Below are 26,336 nucleotides of genomic sequence, written 5' to 3' on the forward strand. Positions count from 1 at the left end.
TTATGGTCCTAATGGACTATAAGTTCTAGAGGAACCAACAATGTGCCATGGGAGCCAAGACATGCTAGCACAATCTTAGTTTACATTCATAGAGGTATAATATCTATAATGATGAAGATGATAATTCAGATGTACTCTCTCCTGGTCTTTCCAAGTATGATTCTAATGCTGGAATATAGCATTCAATACGGGGTGGCATAGTTCCAAAATTCAATTGCACAAACGTTTATCAAGCATCAATATATGCAATACTTGAATAAAGAAACTGATAGGCTAGTCTGCATCCAAAGAGGTGTGACCAGGATGACAGATGCCATATGAGGATCACTTTTTTAAAAGTGAAGCTATTTTGCCTTAAGAAGAATAAATTTACAGCAGATAGGACTTTTTTCTTCAAGCATTTGAAAGGCTTTAATAAAGAAGGTCTCAACTTGTTCTGTCTGGCCCCAGAGGGCAGAACTTGTAGCAGAGCAACAGATTCAGAGTAGCTGTAAGAAATAATTCCCCAACAATTAGAGATGTTGAAAAGTCACGTGGGCTGAATTGAGTGGCAGTGCATTCTCCCACATTGGAGGTTTTCAGGCAGGGACTGGATGGCCACTTGTCATTGAGAAGCCACCATAACCAGCTAAGATAGCAGCTGGGACAAATCTATTTGAATAGGGAGTGGCCATCGGGCCAGTAATATGTAAGATGGTACCTTGAGGAGCAGTTATGCCTGGAGTGGGGCACAGCCTGTTCCCCAGAGAACTTTTGCCTCAGCAAGACTTGGGAGAAAGAAGACATGTTTAGGGGCTCCATGAAAACAGGAAACTGGTAACCAGCCCATGTTCCAGAAGGGAATAGTGAAGGTAGTCACCACAAGAAAGAAAAATGTCCTCCCTTTCCCCTGTAGTAAAGCCCTAATTAGCACTGTGATCATTTCCAATGTTGTAAAAGGAACTCCTATTCCAGTGCTGCCTCCAATTAGGTCCTTTCCAAAACTGAGGTCCTTTCATTTAAAGTAGGGATAAAGCCTTTTTTGCATAAATGAAATGTCAGGAGCTGCCAGTCAACTCACATTTTTTTTTCAGGACCTTGGTCATTACCATCCTTTACTATGACCACTATCTAACTCTCTATAGTGTATTCAGACAGACAGACTGACTGGCAGACTCACAGAGAGAGACAAAGACACAGAGACAGGGAGACAGAGACAGAGGGACAGAGAGACAGAAAGGGAGAGAGAGACAGAGAGACACAGAAAGAGAGCTACAGAGACAGGTAGAGAGAGACAGAAAGAGAGAGAGAGAGAGAGAGAGAGAGAGAGAGAGAGAGAGAGAGAGAGAGAGAGAGAGAGAGAGAGAGAGAGAGAGGGTGGGGGAGAGACACAGTAAGAGAGATACAGAGACAGAGACAGAGAGGGAGAGACGGAGAGAGCACTTACATACCCCAATAAGCAAAGTAGCTATTACTGTTCAGCTGTTTTCAGTGATGTTCTACCCTTTGTGACCTCATTTGAGGTTTTCTTGAAAAATACTAGAATCGTTTGCCATTTCCTTCTCCAGCACATTTTCCAGATGAAGATACTGAGGCAAACAGAGTTAAATGACTTGCTCAGGATCACACAGCTAGTAAGTGCCTGAAAAGATATTATAACTTGGGTCTTCTTGACTCCAAGCTCAGAACTTTATCCATTGCACTTCTTAGCTGTCACATATATCTGCAATCATACTTAATTCCTTAGAAGTTTGTAAATGCTATGTTATATATTTAGAGAGAAAGAGATAATTATAAAGAAATGTTCATAAGGGGAATTTAATTCTTAATAAAATTCAGGTCATCACAGAATATATGCCAATGAACTCTGCCTCTGATATGAACAAAGGGCCTGAATTTTGGGAATTCTCTAAAGAATAATTTGGAAGGCCAAATGGGCTTAGAATCAGAAATTAGGTTAAAACCAACAAAAATGTGGTAGAATTAAAAAACTGAATTGACATATGGGATAGAGAAGGTTCATTTGTGTGCTTACTGATCATTGCTACTGGTGGGGTGTTGTCAAAATCTTAGTGTAATTTTAAGGTAGTTAAAGACTACATAACTGTAGTTAAGGACTTCTGTAGAGTGTTTAAAGTCCTTCGACATCATTTAATGATGGGCAAAAAATTTGGAAATAAGAAATTCATATAATTAGGAAAAAAAGGAACTACCTAGTTGCAAATGGTAGTTCAAAGTGAAGAAAATATAATAATTAAAATTACAATATACAATTAAACTTAAATAGACAAAATTATGCAAAACATGACCACTAATCAAAGAAATGAGGGAGAATTTGGAAAGGGGATATGAGAACATGTTCCTGGGTCATGTCAATGTATAGCCTACAGAAGTCATGGCAGAGTGGAAAGAGTGTTGAACCTGGAATAATAAAGAGTTGGGTTTAAATTATGCCTAGAGTACTCAGAAGCCATGTAACTCTAGGTAAATTACTTTAAAATTCTGAAACTCAGTTTCCTATCAGCATAATGGAAATATGACAGGAAAGCCTGTCATTTACCTTACAGAGTTATTTGTGGAATTCACATGGAATAATGCACCTTTGTGAGATGTAGATTTTAAACTGATATTTAGGCCAATTATTATCTATTTGTCAAATATTTTGCCATTTTTTTTACTGGATTTGTGCTTTTATTGATATAGTAAAAACCTCCACCACTCTCAATATACCCTGGTCTGCAACTTTTCAGAGAGTTAAATGACTTTTTCAAGGTCACACAGTTATTGTGTATTTTAATCAACACTATTATGACTGTATAGTATATATATATAGTTAGTTCTGATAGAATCTTATTATGATTCCTAAAAATTACAACACTTTGTAAAAACCTTTCAAAAAAATCATAGGGCTTATGGGGATAAGAGGGCTAAGAGGACAACACTCAGAGACTTTGTCAGTAACAATTTTTTTAAAGTTAGGAACATAATAAAAATGGTAGCACAGTTTTACACATGTCAAATGGTCAGGATTTAAACCGAGGTCTTCATAACTCCAAATCTAGACAGGACTGGGCTCTCTCTGAAGCCTCTTATAGCTTAAAATTCTAGAATTCTTTCAATCTTTCTTAGCTAGAGAGAAACTCTGCCTATATGTGTTACATTCCATTGTACTTTAGAGCCTCTGGTAAGTTACATTCCATTGTCAAAACACAGATTGTGCTTAGGGATATCCTTTAAAAGGAACCATTTGGATTCTGCTTCTCTTGGAGCACATATTCAGCTAAGCTAATTCCTAAACATCCCTAGTTGATCCAGGAATAGCCAACAAAAAGTATTCCTAAGAGAAAAAGGCAATGAAATTTTCATGACAATTAAGTTACTGTGTTTTCCAACCACACGGTTGCTAAGAAGAGCAGCATTTCACTGCCATCTCTTGGCAGATCCTCGGATAACGGCAGCAGTTTCTTAGACACGAAAATTTTGGTTTAAATAAAATTACTATGCTACCCTTCCTAAATAATGAGCAAGAAAAAATGTAGGAAATGGGCCACCGTAAATATCATTTTTAATACTTCTTACTAAATGCCATGTAAGAACGCCAATAATTGTCCTGAAAGTAAAATACAAGTAAATATCATCTTAGAAGTGGGAATAATAGTCTAGCCAATACTCCCACTTTCCAGCAGTCAGACCATGGAACAAAATAGCAAAACCCTAAATCCCAAGTCTATTTCTGACAAATCATGCCAGGTTAGAGAAATGAGATTAGAGAAGGTAACAGAGAGAGGGTTCTACCATCCCTGTCTTATTTTACAGATGAGAAAAACTTTAGGCTTAAAGACTACATCCAATATAATATGTCTTTTAATCAACAGGGTTATAGGACCTACACAGTTGGTTTTGCTATAATCTGAAATACTCTTCCTAAAAGTCACAGTCCTATGCAAAATCATTCAATAAAAAACATAGGGCTTAAAGGGGGAATATTAGGGGGTTCGTGGGTATAATGGGATTAGGGCTTTAACACTGAAAATCTTTTTCAGTAATAAAATGAAAAGAAAAGAAGCTAATAGAAATGGTAGCACAGCTTCATAGTTGTTAACTGGTGAAGTAATATACAACCATTACAATAGAGGCAGCTTCTTGACCTTGGAGTGCTATTCAGGCAGTATGCTGGTTCCCATGACTGAGGAAGATGAGGGTAGAGTGTGGGGGTATGGACCAGCCCTCCTCTGCCTCCAGCTCCTTCTGCAACCATAGAACAGACATAGAATAACTATGGAACTTTAGCTTGATTGAAACTTGAAGTTAAGAGAGTTTCTGAGCTCAGTGCTGCACTGATAGGAGGAATCAGCATTATGAGATCAGTGTCACCAACAGCACTACTCATTTACACCAAGGTGACACACCACAATCCTGTTCTGTAGATCTTTTACCTGGGAAGGTGGCTCAAGGATTGCAGGAGTGTGAGGGTCAAAGGGACTGGGCCATCATCGAGTTAGTTCTAGATCACTGGATGAAAGAGGTTGGGGAGAATGAGGCAATGGAAGTCTTCCTGTCTTCTCTTATCTTCCATCTCCTACTCTCTAGGAACTACCTCTCAGACAACCCCAGAATGAAGCCCCTTTCCTCATCCCATTGGTTTTAACTACATCCTGGGTAGGGAAAAGATGACCTCTCCCTCCCTGCCCCAAAGGGCTTTCCCTGAGTCATCCCTGAGATGTTTGTCTAACATCTCCTCTTCCCACAGGCTCCATTGCATGCTAGCAGCCATACCCCAACCCCCATCCCACCCTCCTAACCCAAACTTTAGGATAATGCCTAAACAAATACAAAATTTGCATTATGTTCAAAATGTTCCCCAATATAGCAATCATGTTGAAACAAATTCATGTTTTCCAAACAAGCATTTTAGCAGAACTGACTGCACATAAATCAGTCTGAGAGGGTGTATGGCAACATGGGTAGAAAAGTCTGGAAGACCTCAGTTTACCTCCTCCACCTCCAACCCATACTAATTGTATATCCCTGGGAAAATCACTTAACTCGGTTCTCTAGACAACTCTGAAGCTAGGAGAACTTGACCTGCATTAGGAAAAGGAATGCTTCACCAAGTGTCCACTAACACCAGCCAAATCACAAGTGTATTCAAGAAATATAAATAAATCCACCCATGCATGATAATGTATGCAATACCATTTGTAAATCTCAAAATGTGATATAGTCACAGCTGTTATTATTACTATTACTGTTAGCATCATAATTCTCCACACCCCATACAAAAAATATTGTCCTGAGGCTAATCCTGGATATGGCCCTGAGTTCTTAAAGACTATAACAGTGGATTTCAAGCTTTGACAGATCCATCCAACCTAGGATGACTTCAAGTACAATCAAAGCAAAAAATTGTACAAAGACTAACATAGATAAATATTGAGAGGTTCTTTGTCAGATGGCTGGCTACCAGGTGATGAATTTTTTGGCCATGATAACCTATGAAGCAAGAACAAGTACACTCAGTTTGGCATGACATCCCTTCTGTAAAATTGAGATTTGAACTCTGGACTCCATTCCCCAGGAGTCCTTGCTAGATCCCAGAATGCCCTCTAATCTCACTGAATTCTCACCTGGGACAAGAGCAAAATTTTACTTAAAGGGTCTTCCCTGTAGGCGGGGTCTCCTTACTTCCTGTCTCCGCTGGCAAACAGATGTGCCTCATGATGTGAGTGGAATTTTGGGTGGGCCTTATGGCCCACCTGGCACATGCCTTTTCTTACTTGTATATTCTTAAATCCTTAACTTTTAATAAGCCTCTAAAAATATAATACTCCTTGCAGAGAGAAACTAATTTCTACCTGCCTCAGTCTCCCCTAAATTTTAACTGTTACAGTTTTTGGCGACCACTAGATTGAATGAGAACTTCTCAAATTTTTTAGCCTAGATAATGATTTTTTTAAGCCACGTTTCTCTAAGATGCTTTTTAGAAAACCATCTTGATCAGCTCCTGCTTGCGGCCCTCTCTGGCTCCTGCTTCTGCTCCTGGCCTCTCACCTGGTGCCCCAGCTCCCGGCCCTGCTTGTCTGCACTCCGGCTCCCGGCCCTGCCCACCCCGGTGGTCTGTCTCTCGCCCATCTGGCCTCCAACCCAGACAGTTCATCACCCCAGACCCAGACCCATGTGCATGACCCCAGCTGGCTCATCACCCAGATCCTTGGAGCAGATTGCTCAGGACTCATTGCGACCAGCTGTTAACAGTATTGGCCGCGTGGGTTGAGGGGAGAGACGAGAGGGAAAGGAGAATGGGTAATTTTCCCTTAGGCTAAACCTCCACGTGGATGGGGGTATTGACCACAATGGGTTCATAGCAGGGGAGAGAGAAGGAACAGATTTTTCAAGCAGGAACCTAAAAAGCAATGGGCTGTTTAAAAGGATACCTTTTGACTGTTCTGGTAATAGCATTGATTTCACCTGTGTGCCAGAAGAAAGATTCAGCCCAAAGATTCAACTTTGGGGAGGCAAATGGGTGGCTCAGCAAACTGAGAGCCAGACCTACAGATATGTGGTCCTAGGTTAAAATCTGGCCTCAGATACCCCCCAACTGTGGGGCACTGGAACGGGTCCCTTAACCCCCATTGCCTAGCCCTTACTACTCTGCCTTCGGACAATAGACATTTAAATGGCTAAACACACCTAAGGAACTTTAAAGACTAGAGGCTATATTTTGAGGCATTTCAGACTCCAATGGTTTATAAAAATCTCTGTATTCTATTGCATTTTTTCTTTAAGGTTTAACTTTGTGATTTTAAGTTCATATATTACTGGATTCAATATTATTCTGTTACACTGAAGGGTGATTGAATTTATTTTGAATGTACTGAGTTTTTGAAATTCTGTTGCTTTTCCCCTATAACCATACTGAAAAAATTCATAGGTTAATTAAGCCCATATATGAAAAAACAGCTTTTTTCTACTTTTGCTAGAGGATAGATGGACTTCAGAACTGGTTAAAATTGTATAACAACCTTTGGAAGATTTAATGTGCTAAATATCTCAACTGATTTTAAGGGTTTTTTAAATATGATTTTTGTAATTTTTTTTAACAATCTCTGGTAATTTTGCCTGCCCCTACCATGAGGTGTAAGGCCAATTCTAGCTGAAGTGAAATACATTTTGTAACTCCCAACCTTCCCACATTTCTAAATATGTGAATGGAAGTTGGGGCAGTTAATCTCAGGACATTTGTACCCCTAAAAAGCCTCCAAAAAAGGAGCACCCCTTTATACTCTTCAGCTTACTACTTAACTTCCACCAGAATGATCTCTAGATTTCTTGATTATGTTCTTAACCCAAGATGAATTTTACTTTGTTTAAAAAATATGTTTAAATACCAAGGTTGAAAGATTGCTACATTTGTAAAAACTTGTGACAAATATCCATCAATTCATAGGCTTTAAAAAAAATGCCATACAGCAACTTATGTGAAATATGAAAGTGTGTTTGTTTGCTATTGTAATTAATTGGGCTATTGAGAATTTGGGGGATTTTGATAACTACATATTTGTACTACTGTAATTTTAAAAATGAAAAAATTGTTAACCTTGTTCAATTCATTTGCCTTCTACTCACAGTGGAGCATGGCTAGACATGAAGAGGAAATGGATCTCATTTTTGGTGAGAAAGCCTTGTATTCTATATTTTCCTAGCTGACACAGAGTGTCAATGATTATAAGCTATATTTTTGAATTTTTAAAGCTCTTTTATTATTATATTTTTCTTGCATGTGCAATATACTATTTTTCTCTCCTTTTTACATTTGAAGCACATGTCACCAGCATTAAGATTTTCTTTAACTTTTTGACTTTTCAGTACTACAAGTTTAAGATACATTTGCTAATGCATGCCCTAAAAAAGCTTGTGACTATAAAAATGATGCCACAATTAGTGGCATTTAAATAAATGATGGAACTTTGCTTAATGATTCTGTCTGATTCCAGGACAAGATATACACAAAAGAGCCATTGCACAGAGCCAAAGAAAAGCCAATCCAGGATGGATTGATGCACTTCTAGGCCAATACAAAGGTCTTGAACCTAGTGTGAGACTTGGGGTTGTGACACTTGACTTATGTTAAGGTGTAGGCCTTCCTTGTGTCCACACTCACTCTGAAGATACTCACAGACGAGTATCCCCAAACTTGGCTCCTTCTTGGCTTCTATAATCTGGTCCCTTTCTTTTCTGCCTCTCATAGTGTGGTACCTTTCTGTAGTCCTGGCTACTGACTGGGTAAATGCATCATTGCTTAGATCATTTTGATTGGGCCCTGATTCAAGGACCTGTTATAGATTTATTTTTCTTTTACTTGGAATTTTTACACATAAGACTTTGATAGTCTATATTTTCATCCAGAGTTTTTTCTTTTTTTATTTGGATTTTTCTAATATCTTTTTAATATCTCTTGCCAATTGATTAATATACCTCATACCTCAGCCATGCATCCCTAAGTGATTCTGTATTTGTCAATCACCCTCTTAACAGGGGGAATGTAAAAAATATTATTATTTTAAATTACAAAGTTTAAATTCTTTTTGAGAAGAATTTCAGGTAAAAAAGAAGCTACCTCTCTGAATCCAGAACTGAACTGTTGGAGAAGACATAATGAAGATGCCTCCAGACCACAAGCTGCACAAAAATGAACTTTGGGTGTGGTTGGTTGAACATTTGTTTGTATGTATACTTTCATGCCAAAGGGGACTGCCCCAACTGGCTTTCTGTCAATGCATCCAGCAATTATTGGTTTTGTTCTTTTTTTTCTCTTATCCTCAAATTATTGTAATCTTTAAATTGATTATGTTTTTATGATCCTTTGGGGAAGGACTTCTTCCCAGAGGATCAAACGGGGGTAATGTAAAATTGAGATTTGAACTCTGGACTCCATTCCCCAAGAGCCCTTGATAGCTCACAGAATACCCTCTAATCTCACTGAATTCTCACCTGGGATGAGAGCAAAATTTTATTTAAAGGGTCTTCCCTGTAGGCAGGGTCTCCTTACTTCCTGTCTCCGCTGGCAAACAGATGTGCCTCATGATGTGAGTGAAATTTTGGGTGGGCCTTATGGCCCACCTGGCATGTGCCTTTTCTTACTTTTATGTTCTTAAGTCCTTAACTTTTAATAAGCCTCTAAAAATATAATACTCCTTGCAGAGAGAAACTAATTTCTACCTGCCTCAGTCTCCCTTAAATTTTAACTGTTACACTTCTACTTCTGCAGTGATGGCAAAGGCAGAAGAGATCACCAAAGATCATATTGGAGGGGAAATTGTACTTTTTGGTTTTTTAGATAATAAAGGCATTATTAGTCTTGTTTTGTTTGGGGGAGGGTTAAAGCCTTCATTTTTATTTTTTTTGTTATTATTGAATTTTTTTTCTTTAATTCTTAAATATTTTCTTTTTCCCAATTGCATGTAAAAACTTTTTAAATACTTTTTTAAGTTTTGAGTTCTAAACTTTGTCCCTCCCTTTCCTGAAATAGTAAGCAATTTGATATAGATTATACATATGATATCATGCAAAATATATTTCCACATTGGTCATGTTATGGAAGAAGATGTAAAAAAAAAGAAAAAAGTGAAAAAAAAGCCTCAATCTGTATTCAGACTCCATCAGTTCTTTCTCTGAAAACAGATAGCATTTTTCATCTTAAGTCTTTCAGAATTGTTCTTCTGAGAATAGCTGTTACTCACAGTTGTTCATCATACAATATTTCTGTTATTGGATCAGATAATTTTTAAAAGACGATCTATATGCATGAATTAAATATTTGGTATCTTAACTGTAAGTTTTTGTCCAAAGGACAGAGAAACTAGAAAGCATATGGAAATTGATAGAGCAAGGAAAGAAGTAAGCTTTTCCAGATTTTTTCTATATTTGTCCAGATCTTCAGTCAGTCAATAAGCGTTTATTACGCACCTATTACTTACCAGTTATTGTGCTAAGTGCTATGGATACTAAAAATAGGCAAAAGACAATCCCTGCCTTGGAAGTACTCAAAATCTAATCACTTCACCCTGATAAAATTGACTGAATGGTGGAGGGAATACAAATCCCACTGGATTTCTGTTTGTTGGTTATCAGCACATATTTTTAAGAGAATCAGCAGACTAATATATAGCCTTAAAAGATCTCCACCAATAAAGAAGCTCTTATGACTGTGTTAATATCCTATACAAAACCCAAATAGAAGAGAAAGGTCCTATAATTAGTGAGATCCTCCATATAATTCTGTTTACCAATTATATTATTCTGATTCCATCTAGGCTTAGGCTTTTCCAAGATCTCTTTGTTGAGATCCACAATGAGTCCAAAGACATCACACCAGTTACTTATACAGAAAGAAATGCCTTTCATAGAGATTATGACATGAAATTGAATGGGTATTCTACTGGGTTAATCTACCTGGCACTGTAGGTAGACAGCAAGTTGGATTCAGCATTGAATAAGAGGAAGGTCCTGGGCTAGTCGGCACTTACAAAATTGTCCATAGACTGGTAGATTTAGAACTGTGGGCCATCTTAGAGATCGTGCAAGTCCAATCCTCTCATTTTGCAAATGAGGAAACAGTCCTAGAGAGGCTAAGCAAAATGCCAGGTCATTGTTGTACAGTGGCAAAGCTGGGATATGAAATCAAACCCTCTGAGTCCAAATTCAGCATGTTTTCCACTGTACAACTTACAGAGATCTGATGATTCCACACTGTTCACTGACACAAAAACCAATCTTATCAAAAGGAGTATTTTCCCAATGGTGTTGTGAATTGCAAATCCTGTTGTATGGTACCACAGCCTCTAAGAAATTTGAACTGATGGTGATTCAAAGGGTAATGCATATTACTAACAATGGAAAATTAGCATAAGGGACACAATCCAGGAAATAGAATATGCAATATGTGGGCTGAGAGGGAAGAATAACAAACAGTGCTGCAATGATAGCCAGAAAATGCCAAACCCAAACAAAACAAAGAGGAAAAACTACTATTTAGAGAATATTCCCCCAGGGACTTTACAGGAGGACATGGATGGTCATGAGTTTCACAGGCTAAAAAAACACTACTAGGTTGTGATCTGTACTGTAGAAGGAAATGTTCACCTTGACGAACTCACATGTCTATTGATAGAATATGTCTGGAGCACCCTGAAGAAAAACTCCCCCCCCCCAACATATGCATCCACCATGCAAATTACCCCATGAGTTTTCCTTTCCCCTCCCCAGCTTCCTTATATTCATTTAACTTTATTTTACCTTATTTTATCCAGACTGGCGCTTCCCTGTCAGTAGATGTGGACTTGGATTAGCTTCTTCCATCTTCTTCCACAATCCTGGACCAAGCACTGCCTGTCAAGAAGTGTGAATGGATGTAATTCAAAGGGCAATAGATTGGACATTTTGAAACAATTACCATTTATTGCATTCCATAAATCTGGGACTATAAATTAGAATACTTTGTGGTTTCACAGGTTGACAGAATGGTATAAATGGAGTCAAAATGTATTATATGACAAACAATAAGAGCCTAATGGAACCAACTGTCCTAACTGCGAGCTAGATGTGGGGAAAAGAAATGTATTTCTATGCTTCCTACATTGAAAATGGGGGGAAATTAGCTGTCAATAAGAAAAATCAATCTGATTTTATTCCTAAATTTTCTTTTAAAAGTATTCTCATTTACTCTCTAGCAAGTAAAGAAAGAGGCAGCGTTGGGTATTTCATAGAGTACTGGGCTTGGAATTAAAAACAGATTCAAATGCCACTTTCTGATATTTCCTTGCTGTGTGATTACAAGCAAGTTAGTTAACCACTCGGAGCTTCACGAAATTCAATTCAACTCAAAAATATTTATTAAGCACCTAATATGTTGTGCAGGAGCTATGCTAAATGCTGGTTTTATCTACTAAGCCATAAAGTGGTTATGATTTGTATTAGCCGAGGTAATTCCCACACTGAAGAAATCACAGATCCTTCATTACTATGAATAGATGGGCAGTCAGTCATGTCCATTGCTGTGAGGTGTAATGGGAGGAACTCTGCTGAATTTGGAGTCAGGGGAGCTGGGTTCTGCCATTTACTAGTTGTAAAACTTGGACAGTTTAGGTTTCCTTGGTTGGTTTTTTCATGTCTCTGGCCTCTCTTTCTCCTGGATTTCCAGGCTTCCTTCAAGACACAGCTCAAATCCCATCTTCTATAGGAGCCTTTCACTGTACCCTGTCCCTAGTACCAGTGTCTTCTCTCTGTCATTACCTCCAATTTATTCTGCCTATACCTTGTATGTATAGAGATGTTTACTTGTCTCTTCTACCTTAAGAGCAAAGGCAATCCTTTTACCTTTCTTTATATCCCCAGAACTTAGCACAGTGCCTGGTAACAGTAAGCCCTTAATAAATTGAATGACTGCCTCGATAACCTGTCTAAAATAAGGAGGTGAGACTATATGATCTCAAATGTCCCTTTTGGTTCTAGATCTCTGATCCTATGAATCATAGATTGGACTTTTTACTAGAATTAGCCATACTACTCCATGTCATAAGTATGGTTGAAGCCCAGAAAAGAATCCAATGTTCCCTTTCTCTGATTTCTTCCCCTAATCTTCCAAATATGGCTTTATCCAAGCCGATTCTCCAATGCGTGTCTTTCATTAGGGATTTTATGACTTGCAGTTTTATTTCTTCTCATATTGACTGCTACAATGTGCATTTTATTATTAGTCATTGAGCTAAATTGTATCACTTTATGAAGCACAATAATATTTATGAACCTTAGCAAAATAATTGTATAAATTTGGATACAGCAATAATCTTCCACCCCTTTAACTAAGGTCATATTTCCTGCTTCTTGTCAGAGGAAAGAGAAAAAGACCTAAGACAAGAAATGAGGATGAGATTCTGAGAAAGTTGCATTATCTCTCTGATCTCTGAACATCAATATCTTCTTCTATCAAAGGGGCAAGATGAGGTTATGTTTCTCACAGGATTGCTCTAAGGAAAGTATTTCTTAAGCCTTAGTTTGTAACCTGAAAGAGAGTCCCAATGATGAATATGAAGATAAGATAAAAATAGCATTTATCTCTTTCAATTTGTTTAAAAAGCAGTGAAAATACAGTTTCATTCCGTATAAATGAAACAACAACAAAAATTATTGAACATATACTGGCCAAGTTTGTCCCCAAAGAAGAGATGATAAAATCCACATCCCTGCATTCCATATCCAGAGATGGGAGGGACTAAGGGTATAGGAAATCACATGTGCTCTCAGACTCAGTTGATTCATGAATTTGAATCCTAACTTGCTTTTTTCTCTCCTTTTGAATTGCTATTCTTTGTTACAAGTGTGTGATGAATAAAATTCTGAGAAACTGGGCTCTGGGTAAGAAAAATCAGTTTATTGATTAGACTAGCAATAACTAATAAATTAATTGGCCCATAATCTCTCTCAGTTCATCACAAAGGGATGGTTTTCTGGGTAGGGAAAAAAGAGGAATATATTAAAAAAAATAAAGGTGACATACAAACAAAGGATAGGGATTGTGGCTACGATTTTAACTCCCAGAAGGGGAAACTCCCTTTACCAATGCTGGTATCTATCTCATTACCACTCAAAGTAGATAGTAGTAGGTTGCTTTTACACAATGAGGACCCTGATGACTTACATGACTACAATCTTCCACCACTACCAAGAGCCAAAGGACTTGCAGAAGGTTTTCTACAGACAGGTAAAACAGTCTTTCCTTTGGTTCCAACTATAATAGTAACTACTGTCTGAACTTGGCCAACAGAATTAATGGCCTTAAAGAGTTCCCTAAAGCTCTGAGAGGTTAAATAGGTTAGCTGGAATCCAAAAGCCAGAATGTGTCAGAAGTGGAATCAAGGTGAAGTCTCAAGGTCAGCTCTCTAGCCACTAAATGATGTTGTCTCTTGGCAAGAAGATCAATAAAAATTAATTTTTTTAAAAAAGACAACATAATGTGACCTAGAAACTCTACTGCTGGGCCTCAGAGAGGCAAATAACAAAAACAAAAATCCCACATATGCCAAAATATTCATTATTTCTAATGACACTTTACAACTGGTCATGCATTTAATCTGTGTTCTGATGCCTTTTGGAGCTAATTTCTTTTATGTCACCATGGTTATTAGGCATATTGTTCTTTATTTCCTTTTCATCAGTACATGCAAGTCATCCTACATTTCTCTGAATTATTCATAGTCATCATTTTTTATTATATTTCACATATAAAGAACACTAAGTACATTGCTTCATATATAATTATATATTATATTATACATAATATAATTATTATATATTATATATATATAATATATAATATATATTTTTATTTATTTATTTATGTATATATAATATATAATAATTATATTATGTATAATATAATATATAATTATAAAATTATTTTACTATTTGCTGATAAACTTTTTTTAAACCCTTTCCTTCTTATCTTAGAATCAGTACTAAATATTGGTTTCGAGGCAGAAAAGTGGATAAAGGTTAGGCAATTAGGATTGTGACTTGCCCAGGGTCACAGATTAGGAAATATCTGATGCCACATTTAACCCAGGACCCCAATCTCCAAGTGTGGCTCTATTCACTGAGTCACCTAGCTACTCTGCCAATATAACTTTGAAAGGACAAAATACAACACACTCTTCAGCAGAGAGGAAGCAAAGTAATGCAGTGGACTGAGTGCTAGACCTTAAGTCAAGAAGGCAAGTTCAAATCTAGCCTCAGGAGCTTATTAGCTATGTAATTCTGGGCAAGTCACTTCACTTGTGTTTGCCCGTTTCCTCAATTGTAAAGTGAGACTAGTAGCACCTACTTTTCAAGGCTGTTCTGAGGCTTAAATAAGAGAATATCTGTAAAAGGCTTGGTCCATAGTAAATACTATATAAATGCTAATCCCCTTCTTTCCCCACCCTAATCTTGGTCTTGCCCTAAGAGGTGGTGGACTCTAGGGGTAGAATATTTTCCATGCTACCTGAAATGGTTACTGGTTGTGCCAGTTGGTTTTGCTTGTCTGCTTCACTGTTTTTCTTTGCTATATGGAAAGGGAAGTATGTTGGAAATTGATTATGAAGGGTTTTTTTTTTGTTACAATAAATATCAATAAGCCTAAATGGAGGAAGTCATATAACAGTGCTCACTGGGTACTGTATACATCCATATTATCCAATTTCAGCTGGGTCTTCATGGTAACAGGGTGGTCCTTTTATTCTTTCCTGATTAGTACCAAACCTTCAGCCAAACCTACTTTTCTCTCCTCAAGCTTGATACAATTCTCTCTTGCCTCATGATCTCAATTGATGACCTTGCCTTTTTACTTTACTGTTAAGGGTATTCATTGGGAGCAACCTCTTCTCCCCTCTTAAAATCTTTTATATCATTCCCCATCTTCTCCTTTCTCCAAATCCCTGATAATAAAATGGCCTTTTTCCTTCCCAAAACCATCCCTTGGCCCCATCCTTTTAAAAAAACTTCATAAGACTCTTTCATTTTCTTATAGCTCTCTTTACTTTTTCAGCCAAACTCCTAGACTAAACTATCTATACTAACTGCCTCTACTTCCACTACTCTAATTTATACTTTGACCATTTTGCCATCTGACATTTGATTTATCACTAAACTGAAAGTGCTCTCTTCAAAATTACCAATGACATCTCAATTGCCTAATCTGATGATCATTGCTCAATCTTCTTTCTTCTTGACCTATCTCCTACATTGTTCACTGTTGACTACCTTCTCCTCCTAGATGTTCTCTTTCCTCTGGATTTTCAATGACACTAGTTCTTCCTGATTCTCCTCCTCATGTCTTATTATCTGTAACTGTTTTTCATTGATGTTTGCAATGTGCTTTTATTTCTTCCTTGACTAGGTTTTGTAACCATGTCCCCCAGCCCCTACACCTTCTACTACGATCCTGGCAATCACTCTAATTGATAGAAGGTACATGATAAGGTATAATTTCATTGCTCACAAATGGCTCCATAACCATATGATTGGAAATTAAAAGTTGGCATGAGGAGCCTTCCTGAGATTCTTAATTTTCAGTTGTAGTGAGTTAATATCATTAAAGTTTGATTTGTATCACCATGAAAAAAATATGTCACATCAGTCACTCCTCTGTCTGCATTTCTGGCTTATCATCCATGCCATCTTTCTATGGGTTGTTCTCTCCAAAGTTCTTCCCTAAATCTTCTTCATTTATGCCTCTACTCTTTTTTCCTCTGCAAAACCATTATCCCATGGGTTTAATAATTATCTATGTGAATCATGACAAATATGTGTATATAACTAAACATATACACATATTGTTGTTCATTCAATCAGTTGTGTCCAACTCTCTTCATGACTCAATGGACCATAGCATTCCAGGCCCTTCTATTCTTCACTATCTCCCAAAGTCTGATCAAGTTCATGTTCATTGCTTCCTTGACACTATATATCCATCTCATCCTCTGCCATTTCCTTTTCCTTTTGCCTTCCATCTGTCCCAAAAACATTGGGGTCTTTTCTACTGAGTCCTGTCTTCTCATATTTGTACATGAAGAACTCCTCTGATCTTCACAACTATATCACTAACTGCCTAATGGATGTTTCAACTGAATGTCTCAAGACACCTTAAACTCAACATGTCCAAAACTAATTCATTATCTTTTCCCTCTTCATTCATTCCTCTTCTAAGCTTCTCTCTTGTGAAAGCATATCCATCCTTCCAAGACCCCAGGTTCATACTGATATCATTTTTTTCAACTTATCATTCTCCCTTTCCCCACATATCCAACCAGTTGTCTGGGAAGCTAGGTGGATCCTTGGATAAAGTGATAAACTTATAGTGAGGAAAACCTAAGTTCAAAATCTGCTTCAGATAGTTACTATCTGTAAGACCTGGACAAGTCACTTACCTCTCTACAATTCAGTCCCTTATCTATAAAATGAAGATAATAACCTGCTCCACAGAATTATTGTGAAAAGCTAGTGGAAAGCACTTTGCAAGCCTTAAAAGTTTCTATGAATGATAGTTATTATTATTGTTCTGAAATTTTTTGTCTCCATTATATTTCTCACATTCAATCACATCTCTCTTAATCAAACTACTCTCTTATTTCGGATCCCGATCATCACCTCCCTGTATTATTACAACTGAATTTTAATCAATGCCTCCATTCCCTCCCTATTCTAATCCATCTTCCACACAGCTATCTGAACTTTTCCTTAAATATGGATTGAACCATGTGATTCTTCTACACAAAAATTCCAGTGGCTTTCTGTTGCCTCTAGATAAAATATAAGTTCACCTTTTAATTTTTAAAACCTTTGATGACTTGGCTCCATCTTTCTAGCCTCGTTGTATATTACTTTCACTCCCATACTCTCTAACCAAATTGACCTTTACTCTTATCTACTTCTCACATGTGACACTCTTCACTGTTTCATAATCTTGTTCTTTTCCTTCAAAACACAGCTCACTTAATGTGAATTGATCCAAACATTCTGGAAGGCAATTTGGAACTATGAGCAAAGGGCTTTAAAAGATTGTCCACCCTTTGATCCAGCCATACCACTGCTGGATTTGTACCTCAAAGAGATAATAAGGGAAAAGAATTGTACAAAAACTTTTTAGCTGTGCCCTTTGTGGTGGCAAAAAATTGGAAAATAAGGGGATGTCCTTCAATCGGGGAATGGCTAAACAAATTCTGATATCTGTTGGTGTTGGAATACTATTGTACTAAAAGGATTAATGAACTGGAAGAATTCCATGTGAACTGGAAAGCTCTTCAGAACTGATGCAGAGTGAAATGAGCACAACCAGGAGAACATTATACACAAAGACTGATATATTGTGGCACAATTGAATGTAATGAAGTTCTCTAGTAGTAGCAATGCAATAATCCAGGATAATTCTGAGGGACTTTTGAGAAAGAACACTATCCACATCCAGAGAAAAAACTATGGGAGCAGAAACACAGAAGAAAAATATATGATTAATCACATGGTTTGATGGGTATATGACTGGGGGTTTTGACTTTAAATGATCACTCTATTGCAAATATTAATAATATGGAAATGGGTTTTGAATAATGATACATGTATAACCCAGTGGAATTGCTCATCAGCTCAGGGAGGGGGGAGGGAAAAGGGGAGGGAAAGAACATGAATCATGTAACCATGGAAAATATTTTAATTAATTAATTTTTTTAAACACAGCTCACTTGCCTTCTAGGTAAACATAGCTACAGTTTAGACACAGGAATCTACCTCTCCTCAGTATCTATCAATATAGATTACCTCAAAAGGCCAAAAAACACACATTCATATGAACCAAGGGACTCCACAGTAGGGAGCAGAATTGAAGGTATGTGGGATTTGGGCATTTCCACACTATAAGGGGATAAAATAGCTTCCACCAAAACACGAGATGATCAAACCTCCCCCAACCCACCTACAGAGTCAGTGCGCTAGACTCAGAGACAGCATGCACTAGAATCAGTGAGCAAGTAAGGGGCACTTCTAGGTCCTCGGAAGTTGATTAAGACCGCCAAAGACCTACCCCTGAGAGCAGCTAGACTTGAGATCCCAACAAGAAGAAGAGCGCAGACCTTGGGTGAGGAGATGGTGCACAAAAGGGCTGCAAACAGTAGACACTCCAGAGACTTGAGAAGTGGCCTCAGGCAAAAACCTCTCTCCTTAGTTCCATACACAGAGAGGCTACCCTCCTCACTTAGACTTCTAACTGGGAAGGGAAGAAAAATAACCATAGTGATGGCAAAAAATGCCCATAAAATACAATTTCCCCAAACCAACTAAAGCAAGAAGAAGAAGAAGGGTCAATACCCTGGATAATTTTTATGGAGGAAAAATCCAGACTACAGAGGAAATAGCAGAAGAGGCATACAAATAAGTGCATCCAAACCTTCTAAAAATGGAAATTGGCCAAAAGCTCTTGAAGAATTTAAATTTGGAGCTTATTAAAAAGATGGAAGAACATTGGCAAGAAAAGTGGGAAATAGTTAAAAAAGAAAACAACAGTTTAAAAAACAGGAACTCCCAATTGGAGAAAGAAGCCCAGAAATCAAATGAAATGATAAATAAATTAGAGACCAAAATTAAACAGCTAAAAGCGATGAAAAGCAGGATAGACCAAACCAAAAAGAGAAATCAAAATATTATAGTGGAAAATCAAAAGGTTATAGTGGAAAACCAGTCTTTAAAGACCAGAATTGGGCAATTAGAAGCCAATGATCTCTCAAAACATCAAGAATTAATAAAGCAAAATCAAGATTAACCAAATAGAAAGAAACATGAAATATCTCACTGAGAAGATGAATGATGAAGAAAATAGGTATAGAAGAGACAATTTGAGAATCATTGACCTACCTGAAAACCCAGAAATAAACAGAAACCTTGACATCTGAAAAGGATAATTTTAGCGTTGTGACCTAAACTATATTAATTATTGGCCACCATGGATATCCCAAATAACAAAAAAAAAAATTTACCCAAGTCAGTCTGGAAATTTATGGTGATTTAATTGATATAGTGGAAAAAATTTTAAGAAGAAGGTAGAAGGAAAAGGGTGTAGGATTTCTCCCACCTGGCTTGTGCCGGGGGGGAAGATTAGAGGCTCTAGAAGGTAAGGTTTGGGATAGAAAAAAGAGGAAGGAGTCAGCCTGAACTCCAAGAAGGCTCAGCCATGATGCCTGCACCTGAATTAGCTCAAGGGCAAACTCACTGCCAAAACCCAGACAAATAGCTGTCACCACGCCAAGATCTCAGAATGCTTAGCACACTGCCAGCCAGAGATGCCTCTCCAGGAAAAGAGGCCAGAGAGAGCAAGTGACTTGCTCTATGTAGATGGTTTTATGTCACTTTCCTGCATCTCATCTGTACCAGTGATAGTTTAGCTTGACTTGGCACAGCCCAGAGATCTGTCCGCTGTTTCTGCACATGTCTGTTGAAGGCCATTTTCTCAAATACTTAATTCTTGAGTGTGGTACAGACATTGCTGACATTGTTAAACTAAGTAGGGTGGAGAAATGTAGAGTTCCCAAGATTTGATTCTGTTAAACCAAGTATCTCCATTGTTACTAATCAGGAGATAGCTAAATCAGATCTTCTAAAGTACGGCCTGAGAAGGGTGGAGTACTTTAAAAATTCACAATACCCCCTGAGGCCCGAGGAAGACTAGACTCTCCGATGGGTCTTGTAAACATACCAGCTATGAAACTACAATAGTTAGGAAGGAATAGAAAAGAGAGAAAGCAAACCCAGTATTTTGCTAGGTGCATTGACAAAAAGCCAAATTAGGAGCAGTCTCCTTTGGCATAAAAGTGTACATTTACAATAAATGTTCAATCAAACTTCAGTTCAATCAACCACACCCAAAGTTCATTCTTGATCTTCTTGATGTAGTGTAGGTTTTCTGGCATCTTTCTGCAAAAGGTCATTCTCTGGATTTAGGAGTTAGCAAGCTTCTTCCTTGAAGATCCTTCTCAAACAAAAATTTTCAAAATCTTGGATTTCATTAAAATACAATCCCCCCTGAAGTGGGTGTTAAAAAACATCCAGTTCAGCTCAGGATGCATTGTTGAGTTGTGGGGGTGTATGAGTCAATTATTAAAAGAATTGAAAAACAACAAAAACAAAACAAAAAAAAAACAAAAAATATATATAAAGGGGGAAAATGGAAGAAAGTTAAACTTCTGGGAGAAAAAAAAATTTCAAAATCAGAATCAAAATACCAAAATATATGTATATACAATGTTGAGTAAGCAAGAATAAATTCATAATAGACCCTTGTACAGGTCCAGTTTAAAGTAATTTCTATCCCACGAGTCTGTAGGAAGGAATGCAGTAATATTTCACTTACCCATTTGCAGCCAAGACTACAGGAAGTTGCCATACTATAAGAAGGAAAGGAACTAGAATTCTATTTTGAAAGGGAAGCATCATTCCCTGGTCTGATTTTCATCATTCTCAAGGATATAGGGAGCCAGGATGATAGTCAAATATTGGTAGTTGTCTAAGTACTTCACAAAGAGAGTAGACACAAGGAAGTCCTACAACTTAACATATGTCAAGCATCACAACCTCAAATCTCACACTAGTTTTTCCTGTGTGCTCTTTTTGGCACTATTTAGGTTAAGTCTGTGCTCCTTGTTTTTATCCCTTTTTCTGGAATCAGACACAAACGTCAATCACAGTCCCATAACATTTTATCAATAAATGGCAGGTTCCCATAGTTTAAAGTTTTGGGGTATGCACTGATATTATAGCAAGTATATATACATGTATTAAACTTATATTATTGCAGAAAAAAATATTAATTGTATGTCCCTTTAGTACAAGAAATGAGAAATAGGGAAAAATCAAATATTCTAATCAAAATAAAAGAAAAGCAGTAATAAAAAATAAGGGAAAAAATCAGGAATTTAATGTGTTCTCAAATAAACAGTATCCACTTAACAATGGATTATTACCTCCAATTCATGTGATAGGATAGAGTCAATCAGTCTCAACAGAAGATGCTCTGTTTACACGTGAGCAATGAATCCAAGAGACGTTCTCTCCAATTTTTATAGATGTTGGAGTAGTTAACAATATTTGGAATGGTCCTTCCCAGGAAGGCTGAGTTGCTCCAGTATGCTGGAAATTCTTAATATACACCTTGTCTCCTGGGTTCAGGTCGTGAAGTGAAAAGTCTAGTAGTCTGGCTTGTACTCCGGATTCATGGAGTTCATGCAGTTTGTGCTGTAATTCCTGTATATAGGAAGCAATAGTAGTATCTCCCCCCTAATAGTGATGCATAAGCACACACTTAGCCTGTATAGGTGGATTTCAAAAAGCATCTCAAATGATGAGATGTGTAGGTCTCCTCTAGGCCTGCTTCTAAGATAAAATAGGGCCAGAGGGAGAATTTCAGGCCATTTTAAATGTATCTCAGTGCATTATTGGCCAATCATAGTTTTAAGTTCTTTATTCACTCTTTCAACTTGACCTGATCTCTAGGGATGATGTGAAACATGGAATTTGGGAGTTATCCCTAAGCAAGAATATATTTGATTTAAGACAGAATCAGTAAAATGACTTCCTCTATCTGAATCAATACGTGCTAGAAAGCCAAAGCAAGGAATAATTTCTCTTAAAAGCACCTTAGCAACAAAAGCTGCTGTGGCTTGGGTTGTAGGAAATGCTTCCCCCATATGGTCAGTTGATCTACTATGACTAGACAAAATTTATGATGTCCGGCCTTTGGCATTGTTATGAAATCTATCTGCAGGTGCTCAAAAGGTGTGTAAGCCAGAGGACACTCACCAAAGGCTTTGTCACGAAAGGCATGTTTGTTATATGCTTGGCAGTTGTGAGATTTAAAATGGTTGAGGTCTTAAACTGTAGTGAGTTAAAATGGTGGAAGATATAAATTGTGATAGATATAAGAGAGAGGGAGTAATTTTGACCGCAGAAATATGTTTCACTACAGGGTCTTGGTTTTTAAATCAAATATAAGGTGGTCACCAGGGAAATATTCCCAATTATTCAAATACCCAAGTCAATTGGGTTTTATAGAGATTTTAATTAACAATACAATGAGTAATCAAAGAAAGAGAGAGAGAGTAAGAAAGGAAAAAGTATGAAGGGCCTCAAGCCAATATGGCCTAGACCTGAGTCTTAAAAGAGAAATCAGTCAGTTTTTTATAACTCACCATAAGATCTATCTAAGTAAGGATTTCTAATGACACCAGGCCAGCAGCATCTCAGCTGCTTTCACCAGCTCCCTCCTCCATCTGAATGTTTCAGAATCAGTCTCCTCAAAATGAGTCTCTCCAATCTGAATGTTTCAGAATGACTTCCCAGCTCTTCCCTGAGCTCTTATTTTTAAGGGCAAAATCTTCTCTGTCACCTCCCCTAAGTCTTTACATCTACCAATCACTGTAGATGTTTCTAAAGGACTGCCCATTTTGAATTCACAACTGAGTAGTTTTAATCTCTTTAGTAAGTCAGGAAAAAAATGCTGCTGTGTCAACAAATTTCATTAGAAAAAACCTCTGAATAAGTTATCACCCTTTTAGGTTTAAGTAGTTTACAAGTTGCCCCACCTTTATAGGTACTTAGTATCCCATTGTATCAATTCTAAAACAGTCATGACTCAAAGAACTTCCTGTCCTTTCCATAAGCATGGGTCAAAGCACTTTTCATTGTTCTCAAGGAGCTCTCTGTTCTAAAGCAGTCCTAAGTAGGGTGGAGTAGGGATATTCCCAAGGCAAGGAGCCCTCACATTCAAGTAGAATTCTCACTATCTGCTAGGGAATTTTTTTAAGTAGAAGATTCCCCAATGGGGGAAACCCCTAACATTCATAAGTCTGAGAAATTTTGAGGTTTACACAGTAGAGCAGGCTGTACACACTTTAGAGGCTATAGTAGTTATACCAGGCACTATCCATACTCTCTTAACAGAGTCCACAATGCCCTGGGTGCCAAAGTGACCATTTTTATGAACAGATTGGCAAATGTGGTGATAGAAACTTCTAGGGAGCAGGGGTTTTCCTTCAGATGACACCCACACTCCATTAATCTGTTTGGCTTTGAATTTTTGCTCCCATTTATCCACTTCCTTTTTATTATAGGAAAGTGATACATTTAAGTCATCAGTGGTTGTTAATGTTAAAATTAATTCAGGCCCTTCTATGGCTGCTAGCTTTGCAGAGGCAGCTGCTCAATCATTTTCCCTAGAGATAATGTCAGCGCCACCTGTATGGGCAGAGCAATGAACTACAGCCAGGGCTTCAGGCAGTTGGAGAGCAGAAAGGAGAAATTTCTTCATTAGCTATAGATTTTCTAGCTGAGGTTAAAAATCCTCTCTGGAGCCATAGCATTCCAACCAAGTGACAAATGCCAAAAGCATATCTAGAATCCATATAAGTTGTTGCCCTTTTATCCTTGGCAATTATACAGGCGTTTTTCAGAGCTATGAGTTCCGCTCCTTGAGTGCTAATATTAGAGGGTAGTGAAGATGACCACTCAGTGGCAAATTCTGTGAGTAAAGCAGCTCCAGTGTACCGTATGCCATCCCTCATAAAAGAGGAACCACCAGTAAATAAAACCAGATCTGGATTATCTAAGGGAGTGTCCAAGAGATTATCTCAAGGCTTTTCTGCCATGGACACTAGTGTTTCACAACTGTGTAATGGTTCTCCTGTAAATCTGGAAGCAAGGCGGCAGGGTTAAGGGTTGTCCAGCTTTTCATGCTAATGTTTTTGCTATTTAACAAGGCATACCTTGTAATACACTTATTCGAGAATGCCTTTGTTCTATGCCTTAGCAACAATGCTTCTACCTCATGTGGACACATAATTGTTAATGGGCATCCCAATACTAGATCAACAGATTTTGTCACTAGTGCAGCTACTCCTCTAAGACATGGTGGTGCTCCTGATGCTACTGGGTCCAGTTGGGCAGAATAATGAGCAATTGGACACTGAGAAAGCCCCAAAGTCTGAGTTAAAACACCTGAAGCTACCCCTCTTTGCTCATGTACATACAAAGTAAATGGTTTATTGTAATCTGGGATGTCTAGAGTGGGGGCAGACAGGATAGTCTGTTTTATATCTGATAGAGGTGACAAGTGTTCTGGCTCTAATTTGAGGGGTTCAGGGACCTAATTCCTTGTTAGTGCTATAAGGGGGTTTAGTAATTTCCCCATAGCAAGAAATCCATTGTCTAAAAAACCCTGTTGCTCCTAAAATTGCTCTCAACTGTTTCTTAGTGGTAGGAGAGCTTAAATTTTGAATATTCTCAATTCATTTGGGAGAAATAGAGCAGGCACCCACATTCAGTATGAATCCCAAATATTCTACTTTAGGGAGACACCACTGAACTTAACCCTTCAAGATCTTATGTCCTCTTTTGTGCAATTCCAAAAGAAGGTGTTTACTATCTTCCTGACATGCTTCTGCGTCTGTTGAAGCCAAGAGTAGATCATCTATGTATTTGATTAATTTGCAATTTTTAAATGTTATATGATCTGTGTCTTGGCTCAAAATTTGTGCAAATAAACTTGGGATTTCCACATAACCCTGTGACAGATGACTCCATTGTATATTTAGAGACCTTCCAGGTGAAACCAAAGATATGCCTGGAGTTCTCATGTATGGGTATGGAAAAGAAGGCTGAGCACAAGTCTACTACTGTAAAGTATGTAGCTGTGCTAGGAATAGAAGAAATAATTGTATGTATGTTGGAAACTATAGAGTGTCTCTTTATAACATGGTTGTTCACAGCCCTCAGATCCTGTATGAATCTATAGAGGTGCTTGCCATCAGGCCTCCTTTTTGGTTTTTTAACGGGCAGGATGGGCATGTTGTATTCAGATTTACAAGGGATTATTATTCCCTGATCAATTAATGAGTTTATTACTGGGGTAATACCCTCAATTGCCTCTTTTGAGAGGGCATACTGAGGAACGGAAGGAGGTGGGCTAGATTAGTTTTTATCTGCACAGAAACAGCCGACTTAAGTAAGCCTACATCGGAAGAAGATGTGGCCCAAAGAGACTCTGTTATATCTTCAGGTATTACAAAGGTGGGATGCTTTTTCCCCTCCTGACTCTCTGAGATAATTACAGGGAGTAAATTTAAAGATTCCTCAGGTAGTTCCAATGATAAGGAACTGTCTGGGGAGCAAGTTATTGTGGCTCTCAGTTTGTACAGAAGGTCCCTCCCCAGAAAATTTAGAGGGGAGTCAGTCATCAAAAGGAAGGAATGTTGTACTCCTAGGGATCCTACAGACACCATTCTAGGGTAAAGTTTTTTTAGCCCTTTGGGGTATTCCTGACACTCTCATTACATTCTCTGAGCCAACAGAATAACAATGTAAATCAGATGTACTCTTTAATACAGACCTGGAAACTCCAGTATCTAAAAAACAATCATAATAGATGTTACCCACATTTAAAGTAACATGGGGTTCATTAGTATAGGGGGGAAGTGGATAGGGACAATGCGTAGTAGGACATCAGGGTGCAGAAAATCAAAGATTGTATCCTCTGATTCCTGTGCCCCAGCCCCCCCTTGGATACCTTCATTGTATTTGGGAAGTTCCTTGGGCACTCCCCTGAAAGGCACCCCCTTGAGGGGCATTAGCACCCCCAGTATTTTTTGGACAAGCACCACTTAAGTTATATTGTGGTGGAGTCATTTGGTTTGAGTTATCATTTTCCCAGTATCTGTTCCTACACTTTTCATTCCTAAAGATGTTTCCATTATCATTATTATAGTTATTTCTATAATTATCACTTCTGTAGT

General features: G+C 37.8%; 1 long non-coding RNA gene across 4 annotated transcripts in view; it reads right to left on the reverse strand.

Annotated features, from left to right (window-relative positions):
• Positions 1–26,336, reverse strand: part of LOC130455444 (uncharacterized) — a 244,843-nt gene that overhangs the window by 154,455 nt on the left and 64,052 nt on the right. For all 4 annotated transcript variants that reach the window (XR_008913414.1, XR_008913416.1, XR_008913417.1 and 1 more), the window contains exon 3: positions 11,275–11,367. This is a non-coding gene — a long non-coding RNA (uncharacterized LOC130455444). The remainder of the gene's footprint in view (positions 1–11,274; positions 11,368–26,336) is intronic.

The sequence above is a fragment of the Monodelphis domestica genome, chromosome 7 (assembly GCF_027887165.1).
Source record: "Monodelphis domestica isolate mMonDom1 chromosome 7, mMonDom1.pri, whole genome shotgun sequence".
Classification (NCBI taxonomy): Eukaryota; Metazoa; Chordata; class Mammalia; order Didelphimorphia; family Didelphidae; genus Monodelphis; species Monodelphis domestica.